This window comes from Argiope bruennichi, chromosome 9 (genome assembly GCF_947563725.1).
Source record: "Argiope bruennichi chromosome 9, qqArgBrue1.1, whole genome shotgun sequence".
NCBI lineage: Eukaryota > Metazoa > Arthropoda > Arachnida > Araneae > Araneidae > Argiope > Argiope bruennichi.
Window position 1 is genome coordinate 44475883 of NC_079159.1, and position 14054 is coordinate 44489936.

Sequence of the window (14054 nt, forward strand, 5' to 3'; positions counted from 1 at the left end):
TTTGCAGTTCTTTTCAACATATAACAATCAATATTTTCTACATGTAACTTTTGTTTCGAGATAGTACTCATCTTTTACTTCTTTTCCTACATATAACTTTGTATAAAAATTTAGCTTTCAAATCATTTGAATAAAAGAACTACATTGATACGAATACTCACGAGACAATCAGAATTATTACAACTGTATTTAATCGAATGAAGTGACAAAGCTCTGAAATATTCATTGCATGTTTTTTAAACATACGATAATTTCTGGATCAAAAGATGCCCAACTTTAGCTACTCTCCTCATACCCAAGTCGAGGAAATAATGAGAATCAGTCTGCCACGACAGCATAGTCAAGTACTGAAGTGAACACACAGACATCCATTCAGTGCAGCCCCTACACCCACTAATCAATAAGGGGTACAACACGACATAGGTATGGAGGCAGCTCTACCCGATACCATTTCTGATTACTTATGCAACAACTCATACTCATATCTGAAGTATCTTCCAGTGAAATTGGCTTAAAAGGGAATCAGAAGTGAATTTTGTAAATGGAATTTTAAGCTCTTCAGGTATAGTGAAAAACTGAGTAGATTAAGAATTTCTCTAGGAAAAAAATCGTTTGATAAAAATCCTAATACATTAAAGACATTTAGCTTTTTCAACAGTTTATTATATATTATATAAAAGTAATATATGAAATTTATCTGCTTCTATTTACAAGTTTTGAAAAATTTGTCGCTAAGAATGTTAAAAACTAATGTGATAAATTTTTCAAGTATAAAAAAAATTGATGCTAATAAGCTAAAAATAAAGCTTTGGTTATTAGAAATGTTTTCAACTTAACTTGAAATTAATTTTTATATTTTAATCTAACAAAACAATTCACTCTATTTGCATTTCATTTGTTTTTGAATGAAACCTTAAAAATTGCAGTTATGATAATATTTTTCTTAAGAAATTTTTAACAAAATTAAAACATAATTTAATTATTATCATCATTTGAAATTTAATTAAATTTAAATATATTTATGTACATAAAAAAGATTTCAGTTTAGAATAGCAACAAAATTTATATATTTATGTGATTTATCCTCTCCTTCAAATGGTTTTTGATTATTGATTTAAGATTTTGATCTCCTATTTTTCTGCACTTAGAACATCCATCAAATGCATTTTAAATAAAAGTAATAGTATTTTATAAATGATATTTAGTTTGATCTTTGTGAGTTTAGTAAGGTCAAATTCGATTCCTTCTATCCAAAAAAAATTTGATCTGAAATGTTTCAAATAGTTTATTTAAATGCCCTAATTTAATACTATACATATTCTATATAATAGTCTTATTAAAATTCCTAATATTTGAAAAATTTAATTTTAGCTTGCGGTTTATAAACTACATACAAAATACATAAATTTCATAAATTAAATGAAAATTATCCGTATGTAAATTAGGAAATTTGATTTACAAACTAAAAATCTAATTAGAACAAACATACCTTAATAATAATTAGCAGAATAAAGAGATATAGTATTGTTATTTTCAATTTTCTTGCATTTTTAGAGTATTAAATTTGATTCTATTTTAATAGTTATATTATTATATAAAGCAGAACGAAAAAGTTTTAGGGGCCAATGGTTTATTTTAGATTTTCAGAAGATATAAATAAGCAGAATCCGTTCTTCAAAATTGCTTTTCTAAATTCATCTAAAGTCACTGCAATTTAAAATTCAATGCATCTCAAAATAAGTATACATTGGATTAATTTAACAAACTTTCACGTTCTAAATGTTGCTGAAAATACAGTTAAGTAAACATATATTTTAGGTAAATGTATCATTTTCTTTTCGTTTGTATGAGGATAAAACGCACAGAATCCACATGATACTTCATGTTTATTTTAATCTTTTTTATTTTATAATTTATTAATTTAATTATGTATTTAATAAAATTTCTTTTTTCAAATTATTTCTTACAACATAAATTTCGATTATTTGAAATTATTTCATACGATATAATTTGCGGTTATTTGAAACTATTTTTTACGATATAATTTGCGGTTATTTGAAATTATTTTTTACGATATAATTTGCGGTTATTTGAAATTGCTTTTACGATATAATTTGCGGTTATTTGAAATTATTTCATACGATATAATTTGCTGTTATTTGAAATTATTTCATACGATATAATTTGCGGTTATTTGAAATTATTTCATACGATATAATTTGCGGTTATTTGAAATTATTTTTACCATATAATTTAGGGTTATTTGAAATTATTTTTTACGATATAATTTGGGGTTATTTGAAATTATTTTTTTACGATATAATTTGTGGTTATTTGAAATTATTTTTTTACGATATAATTTGAGGTTATTTGAAATTATTTTTACGTTATAGTTTGCGGTTATTTGAAATTATTTCATACGATATAATTTGCGGTTACTTGAAATTATTTTTTACGATATAATTTGCCGTTATTTGAAATTATTTTTTACGATATAATTTGAGATTATTTAAAACGATTTCTTGTAAATTGGATTTTTTAAATTCCAGTTTCAAATGTGTACTGTTACTTGAAGGTCTTTCTTATTTCTTAAGATATTTAAATAGGAATTAAGTTGTTGTTCAAACTGAACACATTTTATACATCTCTATTTTATCTTAAATTCTCAGAAAGGCATTATGATCATATTTCCCTTCACTAAAGTGGTACAAGAAATTGGAGAGGAGAGATGTTGATTCAAGATTTTCCCTCGTCATGTAACTTCAATATAAAGTTACGAGATCCATACAAAAGTAGTTTTCCTGTTGTTCAAAAATAAGTGCACGTAAGTGTAACTGAAATAAATTAAAATATATTTTGCATTAAATTGAATGTATGAAATTTAACTTCTTATTAGAAGACTGCAAGAAATTTTTCATTTAAAGTATTGAAAGTTTACGACTTAATACTATAAATCTTCATAATCAGTTAACAATTAAATCTAATAATTGAGACATCTTTAGGTCAATTCTCGAGAAATATGATCCAAATTTTAATGATGAATGCACATGAGAAATCTGAGTAAATGATATTTCGTTTCAGAACAGATAATTTTACATGTTTCGAAGATTTTCCCCTACTTCCTATTTATTTGAAATCAGTAACTATCAGTATTTGAAATTTCTGAATAGTAATTTATTTGTAATGTCATTGTCTCTGAAAGAAAGTTTTGTTTCTAAGCTCAAATTGGAATAGTGTGAAGGAAATGTTAATTCTTCTTATGACTTAAAAGTCAAAACTGTAATTTTTTGAGTAACTGTATTTATATATTTCTACTAATACACAAAACTGTATTACTTGTATGAGATTACAGCTCAACAATATCAAATGCTTTTGCGATTTGTGATATTAAATTTAAAATTTCTAATCTCTCAAATGTATATTCACAAAATTTGATACTCAAATTTAAATGGTCTCTCTTGTAAATTGGGAACACATACCATCTTTTGTCAATGGTAAAGATTAATTAAATTTCGAGTTGCTTGTAAATTCAGTATTAAATTCTATCATTTGAATGACACTTATTTTCTTTATTTTGCATTCAAATTAATGGCAACGAGATTAAGCAAATATTTAACTTCCATGATTTCTAACGTGTAATTTTACATATCTTCAATTCACCTCCAGTATAAAAGCGTTTTTTGTGGAAAAATGATGCTAAGGGATAATTAAATACGAAATTAAATGAGATATAATTATGATATGTAAATATCTGAAAATAGTTTCTGGCAAATGACAAACAAAAGAATTCGAGAAAATGCTCAGATATCTTATTTAAATATGAAGATAAAAGCATTGAATTTATTTTTACCGTAGGTAAATATCTATTTTTGCGCATTTATACATTGCTCCATATAACGCAAAATTCTTTAAGCTCTATTTGAATGTTCTATGCATTCCGGCGCCTTATGTAAAGCAGTTATTCATCAATTTATATGCAGAGGTATTATTCTGCATATGATTTAAAGAATTGGGTTTAGTTCTTGTAATAGATGCCAAAAATATTATGTGCATTGGAGAATTTGTTTTGGAAAATATCATTTTTATTTTGCTTTATTCAAAAATAGTTTATTTTACCTTCACCAAAGAAGAGCCTTTTCATAATTCCATTTTAATGCTTCAAATATTTAACAGATGGTTCCTTTTTTTTTCTTTGTATGAATATTTTAGCAATTTTCTTTGAAATAAATGGATGAAAAATTTGAACAGATGCATGTATATCTTGTTTCATCAAAATTATTGAATTATTTCTATAGGCTTTAGTGTTTGAATTAAAGGAACTATAAATATTAAAATTAAAACAAAATACTTTATACTTTTACTAGGTAATAGATATAATAAATGAATTTTTAATTCTCAGAAAATATTATACTGAAATTACCTTCAGATTTTCTTGAAATTTTATTTGTATTTCCGAATTTTTATTTGGGCATTATTATGCAACCTTTTCTTATTCACCACATCTTAATCTACTAAAATATTTCTTAAATGATCTCTTTGGAAAGCAATCTAATTGCACAATGCATGCATACTTTTAAGTATTTTGATTTCAACGGTTTTCGGAAGGGAAATTGAATTAAAACATGTTACTATGGTACAACGGGTCGGAGTAATTCCATTACAAAAATCTGTGAGATACAGTTCAAAGTTTATTTCATGATATATTAAAATTTAAATTCTTACAGTGGAAAAATCTAAAAACCAAAAATGTCTAATTTACTGACTCTAATATTTTCTAAACCATAATAACAATTATATGAAAGTCTTTCTAAAAAAAGACTTTCAAATGAAATACAGAGGAATCTGTAAAGTTTATACACTTAAAAGATCGCTAAGTATTTCTTTCTGTGAAGTAAAAGGTTTTTAGACATCCAAGCGTTTAACAAATTGATCGAATAATACAGCTTTTAGTAGAGTTAATGCTCCAAGAACCAATTTTAGTAAGAGGTTGGAGAATACATTCATTGGTATTAAATTTTAAGAGATATACCATATTATGCAATTTTGAGAATCTATACTTCATCTATATTTCCTAAATTCAGTCAGTTATTTGTTTTTCTTAAGTAATGAACAGATATTCGCGTGAAATATGCCTTCATTGTCGGTTTAACGATCTCCAAATACGCATGCTTTGATGCAAATGGAATTATTTTAAACGATTGTTTAGTAAGTTCAGAATGTTAACTTTTTATTTCAGAATAACTATCATAATTTTTATTCAAACTAATGGGCAATATGTTCCGCATAATCTAATTCTAAAATAATTGTTTTAACCTTAAAATGCGAATAGTTAAAGACATAAGTTTACCTTACGAATATAGAATATTATATGAATCTCTATTTTTTTTATAAAATTTTCATCCGTTATAGATTTCCACTTACGTAATTTGCAGATTTACAATAAAATATAATTAACATTTAAATACGGAATTGTAGGCTTTATTGCACTTATTTTAAGTTTCAAAATTCAGTATTAAAAATAACTTTTAGATTTTACTTATAATGGAGAAAATAATTCTGCTACTTGAAAAATATCCAATATTTTCTTGAATTATTAACATTCTATTGAAGCCTATTCACAAAAGAAGACCAGAGGGAATTTTATAAAAATGCGTAGAAATAAAATCCCTGCAAAATTTCATAACTATTAATATACAAATAATATACAGTATTTTATTAATTATGTTACTCCATTTTAACTTCAAATTCAAGTTTAGATAGAAACGAATAGTTTTTAAAAGCATTAATCAATTTCAGACTTCCTATTACTATAAATGCATGAATTTAATTTCAAGACTTTTAAATTATTTCACACCGATCACAAAGTGGAAATTGATTTTACGACTTATATGCTCCGTCAACTGGCATTAAATTTGAGAAGTAAATCCACATCACGCAGTTTCCGCAATCAGTATTTCCGATGATTGCACATGCCTGGATTTCAAACTGAATTATCTTTGAATTCAATTCTATCAACGTCGCCAGACTTAGTTAAAAAGTTTGAAGATTGTTTATTGTTGCTTTGGTTGACTGCTTTTAGTATTCTGAGTCTTGTTTGAACTGCAAAATTGACTCTAGATAAATGATTAAAGGTTTAAAAGTAGTTTCCAAATGTTAAAGCCAGTATATGAACCATGAATATCTGTTTTGAAATGCTTGAGTAAAATCTCTTTCTTTAAAATACCAAAACGTCTATTATAAGTAGTGGTGTTAGCTATACTTTATTTAGAAATTTTAATCCTTATCAAAATAGATGTCGATTTTTGGTAACCAAAGCATGGGGATCTTGGACGATTATTTCGTATTAAAATTATATAATGATTTGAACATTATAACTCTAAAATCACTTCGCTTTTTTATGTAAAACATTTCTAATTCATTATAGAGGAATATAAAGAAAATGAAGATGTCGGTTCTTTGAATGCAGAATTAATCTAACAGTAGTGTGTAAAATGAGGAAACTAACCAGATCCATTACTTGACCACTCCAGCCAGACATAAACGCACACGGATTAATTTAACTCACCGTACCACACGACTGCACTGGCGGGAACCAAGGTTGAGTCCTAAGGGACATCACCGGCCATGGTACAACTGTTCCTTGGAAAGCACGTTCCGTCATCGGTTGGAGGTAGTCGACCGACCCCTACCATGACGGAAGCTTTCCATTCTTATAAATGAAGTGCCCTCAGGTGGAAGAAATAATGGAACTAGGTGTGAATTGCTTTATTCTTACTTTTGATTTTAATAAATACGTCGAAGTTTATAAAAAAATATAACAAAATCGAAAGAGTATGAAGCAATTAAAAAAAAGGAATTTTAAGAGCAAGAAGGTGAATTTAATGAGGTAGCATGAATTATGTCGAAAAATGAATTATTGAAAAAGTAAGGTCACCGTTGCAAAATAGACCAAAAAATGCCGAAATATTATTCATTATTTGGTGAAAAGATATTGACCTTTCTTTATTACGAATGTTACTAGGCAATGCCGGGTCACGCTCAGAACAATTTTATCAGCCAGTGTTTGAGGCTGAGGAGTGCGCAGTATTCGCTCCCCTATTCTGTTTCATTTGCTGAATGTTTTGAAGCAATAATGTCTCTCTCTAATTCGTATATTTAATGTATATTCCATAGGATTTCAATCAAGCAATGACGATGGCTAAATTTTTCGAATTATGTTCAATTTTTTCTGAAAAATCCTTTCCTGTACTTGCTTTATGTTGTCTACTATTCTTCCCCTAAATGATGAAATCTTGACAAACGGTATCTTGCAATAGCATCAAGTAGAAATAATTGTATACTACCATTAACGATATTTTTTCGATATCCGTCTAATATACAGAGCGGAATTTGATCTTTTAAATCACATTTCCCATGTGATCAAGATAATTAATATAACGGCATCTTTCCCTGCCGATATCATATTGAAGCTATTTTCTAACATTTCGATATAACAATTGACACTTAGAATTTCTCCAGAACCGAAAATCACTCTCGTTTTTGAAGAGGCTATTTCATTTTAAAATTGTCTAATTAGCATTTTCCAGCAAATCTTCTATATATATTTTCTAAGATAGTTTGAATTGCTTTGTTTAAAAACAAAGTCTTGACAAATGGGAGCTTAGGACACACCCACATACGGAAAGGTCATATATAGCCAAAAACGATATCCAATTACAATATATCTATTTTAAATAAGGATTTCACTGAGAAAATTCGTTTTCCATTGTGTGAAACTCAGAACAACCGCTATGATAGCCATTTTTTTCAGAAGTTATTTGGTTGATAAAATGTCATTACATCGTTCCAACAGCTAGTAGATTCTAATGCCTAGATTCGGTTTAGAAACCCACATAGACCGATGTGAATGAAATGAATGTTCAAATCTGGATGAAATAAGTTTTTAATTTGTGATATCCTTGAATTCTTATCAAAATTATCATGTTACTTCAACCAAACATTTTTAGTATTTTTATTTATATGTTCTAATTCTAATGTCCCTCTGAATTCTCTTCAATAATCAACAGACTATATTTGAATTCCGTTGTGTAATTATCTACTATGCAATTTTTCATGAATTTTTTGTAAAAATTCAAAAAGAACAAAGAATATCTGAAATTAATTATGGGAAAAAAATTGCAACTGTTCGACAAAATATGTTAATCGTCCCAGTTTCATTTTTCCCTTTAAAGAACACATAACTTTTTTATTTAAAGAATTTTTATTTTGCTAACAAAATAGTGTAAAGATAAAAACGTTATTAAATTTCAAAGAACCACCCAATTTGATATTTTTTTAACTTCTGTTCATCAAAATACTAAGTTAAAAAAAAGACTCCCATTTTTTTTTTTTTTTTTTTTTTTTTTGTTTAATCTTTTGTCAGTGTACTTTTTGAAGGGGTTCGTAGAGAAAAAAATTAAATTTGGAGCTTGGGATTATTTTGGGTCACTTTTTTGATAAATAATGAATACTTTACAGTTAATCGACACTTTCTTTATAAGTGCGCGTTTTGTCCTTTAGTAGCGTCATTTTTTAATTGGCACCCAAAGAAAATAGAAGAACATAAAAAATAATTTTAACACGATTAAAAAAAACTATCAACACATTGGGCTTGCTAAAATAGCACATTTTTCTTTCGCAGTCCGCTCAAAAATCTTATAAAAGTTAACTCTATAAGCAAAGGACGAAAAAATATAAATTTATACATCTTTTTTATCTTCATTAATTGATACTTTCACGCATTACATAACTCTTCAATATTACAACTGAACAAAACTACTAAATACTTTACTTACTTAAATATTGAAAAAAACAAAAACAAAAAAAAAACTCAAATATATATATATATATATATATATAAGTGCATGAAAAACGAAAGAAAAATCATTTACAATTGTACAATTTGACATCAAGATTTTAATACATAACATTAAGGTTTGAATATTTCAGAACCTCATTCGAAAAAAAAAAATTCGATTTATCTCTAGTTTTCATTAAGTATAACACTGTTGTAAAACCGGGTGAAATGTGATATAGTATAACAAGACTTTTTTTTAAATTAACTCTTGAACGAATTCAATCAGTATCTGAATTTTGTCCACCTCTGCATAAAATTTGTCACCATGCCCATAATTATCTACAAGTTTATAAGTTTTGATAATCATCTTATATGTAAAATTATAAAGAGAGCAAATCAAATTATAAATTTCAACATGCGGCAATATATTAAATAAGCAAAAAAAAGAAAATTCAATTTCTATCAGGCTCAAATGATTGCTTCCTTCCATTTCTTAATTAAATATAAAGGAATTATAATATTTCATTTTCAGACGAAATTTAAAATTCTATACACTAAATATTGTATAATTTTTGTAATAAATAATAGTAATTTTTTAAAAATACGAAATCTAGGATATTTCAGAATTTTATTATGTTAATTAGTTTTATACATAAATTACTTAAAATTATTCAGAGGAAATCAAATATAATGCATGTTTCTTATTTATATTTATATATTATATATATATAATTATAATAATAATTTATTCTAGGATTTATTATATATATCTTCAATGCATGACATCTCCATTAAAAAAACTTTTTATTTTTCAAATAAATAGTGAAATTTTTGAAAAATCACTAAAGCTTTACGCTGGACAAAAGGTAAAAGCTGTTTGCTGAACAAAGTTATTGCTACACAAATTGATTTTTCATGTGTCAACACATAAGTATGAGCACCAATGCATGTTTTCCGTGTTTTGAATCTATTCTCTAAGAATTAAACTCTGTTTACCAACGAGGTAATTTAAATATTTTTTTATAAAATTAACATAAAGAAATATTCTACAATGTTTTTCAAAGTGAATGTCATATTTAAAGTAAAAAAATAATAATTCCATTAATTTTCTGAATGTAAATGAAATTTGATGAGAAATTTTGAAAGTAATTTTTTTTTGTTCGTAATTGATATGTTCATTCATTCATAATGCATGGCCAAAACCGAAAGTAATACATGTATCTGAAAATGTATATATTAATGATATTTAAAAATTTCATGTTTTTAAGATACTGTGAAAAAGTCGCTTAAATATAACAAATAAAAAATATCATTTTATCTTCCTCATTTTAATGAACATTTTTAGATGCAGGAACATGTCCATTTTTTGTGGTATAGTTTTATTTTCTTTTTAAAGATTTATTGCTTTAATGTTCATTTATAAAGTTTTACTTATTTATTTTTATAAAAGATTTATTTATTAGTATTTAGAGTCATTAGATCTTTTTTATAACATCATATGATTCAAAAGTTTAAGTGAAATATCTCATAAATAATATATATATATATATATATATATATATATATATATATATATATATATATATATATATATATATATATATATATATATATATATATATAATATATCGGTTTTTAGACGTTAGATCGTCATTTTTTTTTTACAGTGATTCCATTTATGTACATTGAAGTTCGATCTACTTATATTGTACATTTTCAATACATTGTTTCTCATTTTGTAAAATGTATGGATTAAAAAATAGGAGAAGTGCAATTTCAGTTTTAACATGGTTTAAAAATTCTTATAAACAATTTAAATGAAATCTACCCATCCTTAGCTTTCCTTTTGCAGAACCAGATGAATTGCCAAACTTGGAAGATTTATTAGAATATTACATTAACTCTGCTATCTTTTTAAAAATGTGTGTCAAAAAGACTAACATTATTGTTAAAAGAATGAATATAGAAAATATTTTCGAAAGTTGGTTGAAATCTAAAATAATGTCAATAAAATAAAAACACTTTTGTACTCTGAATATATTTATTGAAACACAAAACAATAAATTGAAAAAAAAACAACACCATGAAATTAAGTCAAGTTCATTCGTTGGCCCCATTAATATATTTAGTTAACTGCCTGAATCAGAAAAATGTAGAAATGGAAAAAAAAAAAATCCAACTTAATGTTGACCTCTTCTTCGCTTTCAAAATGTTCTTTCTGCATACATCTCTTACTTTTCTACTGAGTCTTTCTGTTGGAACAGAAGAAAAAAAAAAGTCCTATTTTATCTGTTGACTTAGACAGCATACCTGAAAATCATTAAGGATTTAAAATGTTCTTCACGTTTTGTAGGATCTCCTTGCCAATTATTCTTGTCATTAAAGGAAAACTTCTCCTTCAAAGTGAGATTTCAGAGATAGTCTCAAAGAACGCCAGCGCAATTAATCATCAAAAAAGTAGTTGAAAGTAACTATCCAATTTTAATGCTATTCTAACAACTTTGTTCACAGACGCTGATTTGCATTTTGACAAAGCAGAAATGGCGAAGAATATCACCAAGTTTTAGATTACTTTCTTATTAGAAGATTTATTAGTTTTGATATGATATAGTTACGAGGGTAAGTTAGTGTCGGAAATAGAATAGATAGGTTCCTAAACCCACTGTTTCTAATCAGAATTCGGATGTTTTATAAGTAATTTACAACTTATTTTACTGAACAGAGTACGTAATCTGTGTTTTATTAAAAGCGAGTTAAAATCATCAAGCTTTGTGAGAGAGGTTTTAGTGAGATATTAAATACAAGTTTCGTCGATAGTTACTTAAGAAAGAACTTAGAAAATATCTGTTATAATTATCCATGATTTTTTTCACTTAAATAAAAATTTTGAACAAATAATGTATAGTAGAATAAAAAAATTTAGTTGAATTTCAATGTTCCAAAGATGCAAATTTGGATTAAAAGACGTAAAACAACTGTCAAAAACTCTATTATTCTATTGGAAGATTTCTTAAAATATTTTGTGCATTTGTACACAGATTTGTGTTTTATTAGTACCTTCCATGAAAGTCCTTTAATATCTTGTCTTATAAAAGTTAGACAAGCTGTGTCAATAGATCTAGTTTCAGGTTGTTTGGATGAGTTTTTATTTTGATAATATTTGTATTTTAAGAATATTTACTTTAAATATTTTGTGTATGCTTGCTATTTTTTTGCGTATATTTACTTTTATTGTTATTTTTGTGTATATTTACTTTTATATTTTGTGTGCCAACCCGTTTAATTTCTGATGCAATAAAATCGGTGTCTTTATAAATGGCAACGCAGTTTAAAATTAGATTCATAGCCGCGCTGCGCTGCAGACAGAGTTTATTTTATGTGCTGTTCTCTTCTTGAATGTCAAATATAAACTGTTTGAGTGTACAAGAATTCTCATCTTTAGTCCAACCCGACTACAAGTATTTAATTTTTTTTTCAAAATTAAATAGACATTAAGAGGTGTTGGTTATTGTTTATGTTAAGAGAGATATTGTTTCAAATTAAATCTATGAAGGATCTATTTTAATTAGTTACAAAATTTGGAATTTTCGGGAGAGGAAAACACCCATTCCTGTAATCCATCCAGAATTTTTGTCTGAGAAGGCTAATGGATTTTATGAAGAATAAATATCCTTGATAATTTAATGTTCTTTCTAATAATTTTTGGTCGGGATCTAAGTATGTCTGTTCCAAGCATATATACTGCCATCTCGCCAAATGTGGCATATATTTTCACAGATCGGAGTTAAGTTCTTCATGTTTCAAGAATGATACGACTAAATCGTTGATTGTGAAAAATTGTGTACTTTATTAGAATGTAAAAATTGTAAACTATATTAGACTGTAAAAGTCTCGTTAAGATTACCACCAGCTTCTCATGAAACTTGAAAAATACACGGTTTTCTATAATCTGCCATTATCTGCTGTTTATCTAGTACAGCTAATATAATCCCCATTAACATTCTGAATGCTGTTTCAATTTCGTCTTGCAACGCACCAAGTTTAACCTGATACAAGTTGACTGCTTTTGTATCCTTATATGCCCCATTTCAGGAGTCCTCTACTGGAATGGGTGATTCCTGATAGAAGGAATCATAATTTGTAATAATTATGATGCATAATTTTCTATTAAAATATTACGTTCCGTGAAACGTTTTCTTTTTCTGATATTGATCTCGTAAACCGTCCAGTCCCTTAACACAATTGGAATAATATTTCAAATGAACAAAACATGCACTCAAATAATTGCTCAGTCACGCTTCACAAAAAAGAGGAGGGTGGGGTGCAATCATATAGAGGCATGTTGGACGCCCGAGTAAATTTTGTTGAATAGGCGCACTGGGTTGATTGGGCTTAAATTGCATTATGGCATATAAGGTAAAGAAGTCCTAGCAGATAGAATTGTTTCATTTTGTGTTTCACTGAAATTTAGTTTTGCAAATTACTTTTGAGATACGAGCCCGGAGTAGCCAAAATAGTTTGACAATCATTTTTTTTTTCGAAATTTTTCGTTTTAAAATTAATTTTTATCAAGAAAAATCTCAAATATTGTTGATTGACCTATGCTATGAAAAAGTTGAAGAAGATATTGAATGTAATAAATATGGCATAAACAATGATTTAAAAATCAAACAGTTCCTCTATACATTATGAAGGTTATTTCCTTGAGAGTCAAGATTTATTTGCTGAAATTTCCCTTTTAATGGTTCGTTTTCATCCTCACGTTTTATCTTCTGAAATAGTGAATTAAATCTCGCAGTGCATACAACAATAAAACAGTTTTAAGCGAAAATAATTGCAATAATTCTGTCAACAAAATATTTCCAAGTTCATGATTGCGTATTTTACGAGATATATGAAAACATTCATTTTTTATTTATATAGTGGATCGGCTGGCCTTCAAAAGTACAAAAAAAAACCTTTTTAAAAACGGAAATCACTATATTTTGGAATATTTGTAGACATAGCAATCGGATATAAGAATAAATATGTAAACAATGGGGGGAGGAATGAAAGAAATCAAGGATATAAGAAGACGATATTTTTACGAGTGACCGATAGCGTGATAGAATGTCATGCGTTCATTCAGAAGATCGTGCTTTGAGTTTCAAAATAAAAACAGTTTTCCTTGGTAAATCATTTACTTTAGTAGTAATGATTTACCAAGGAAACCACGGGG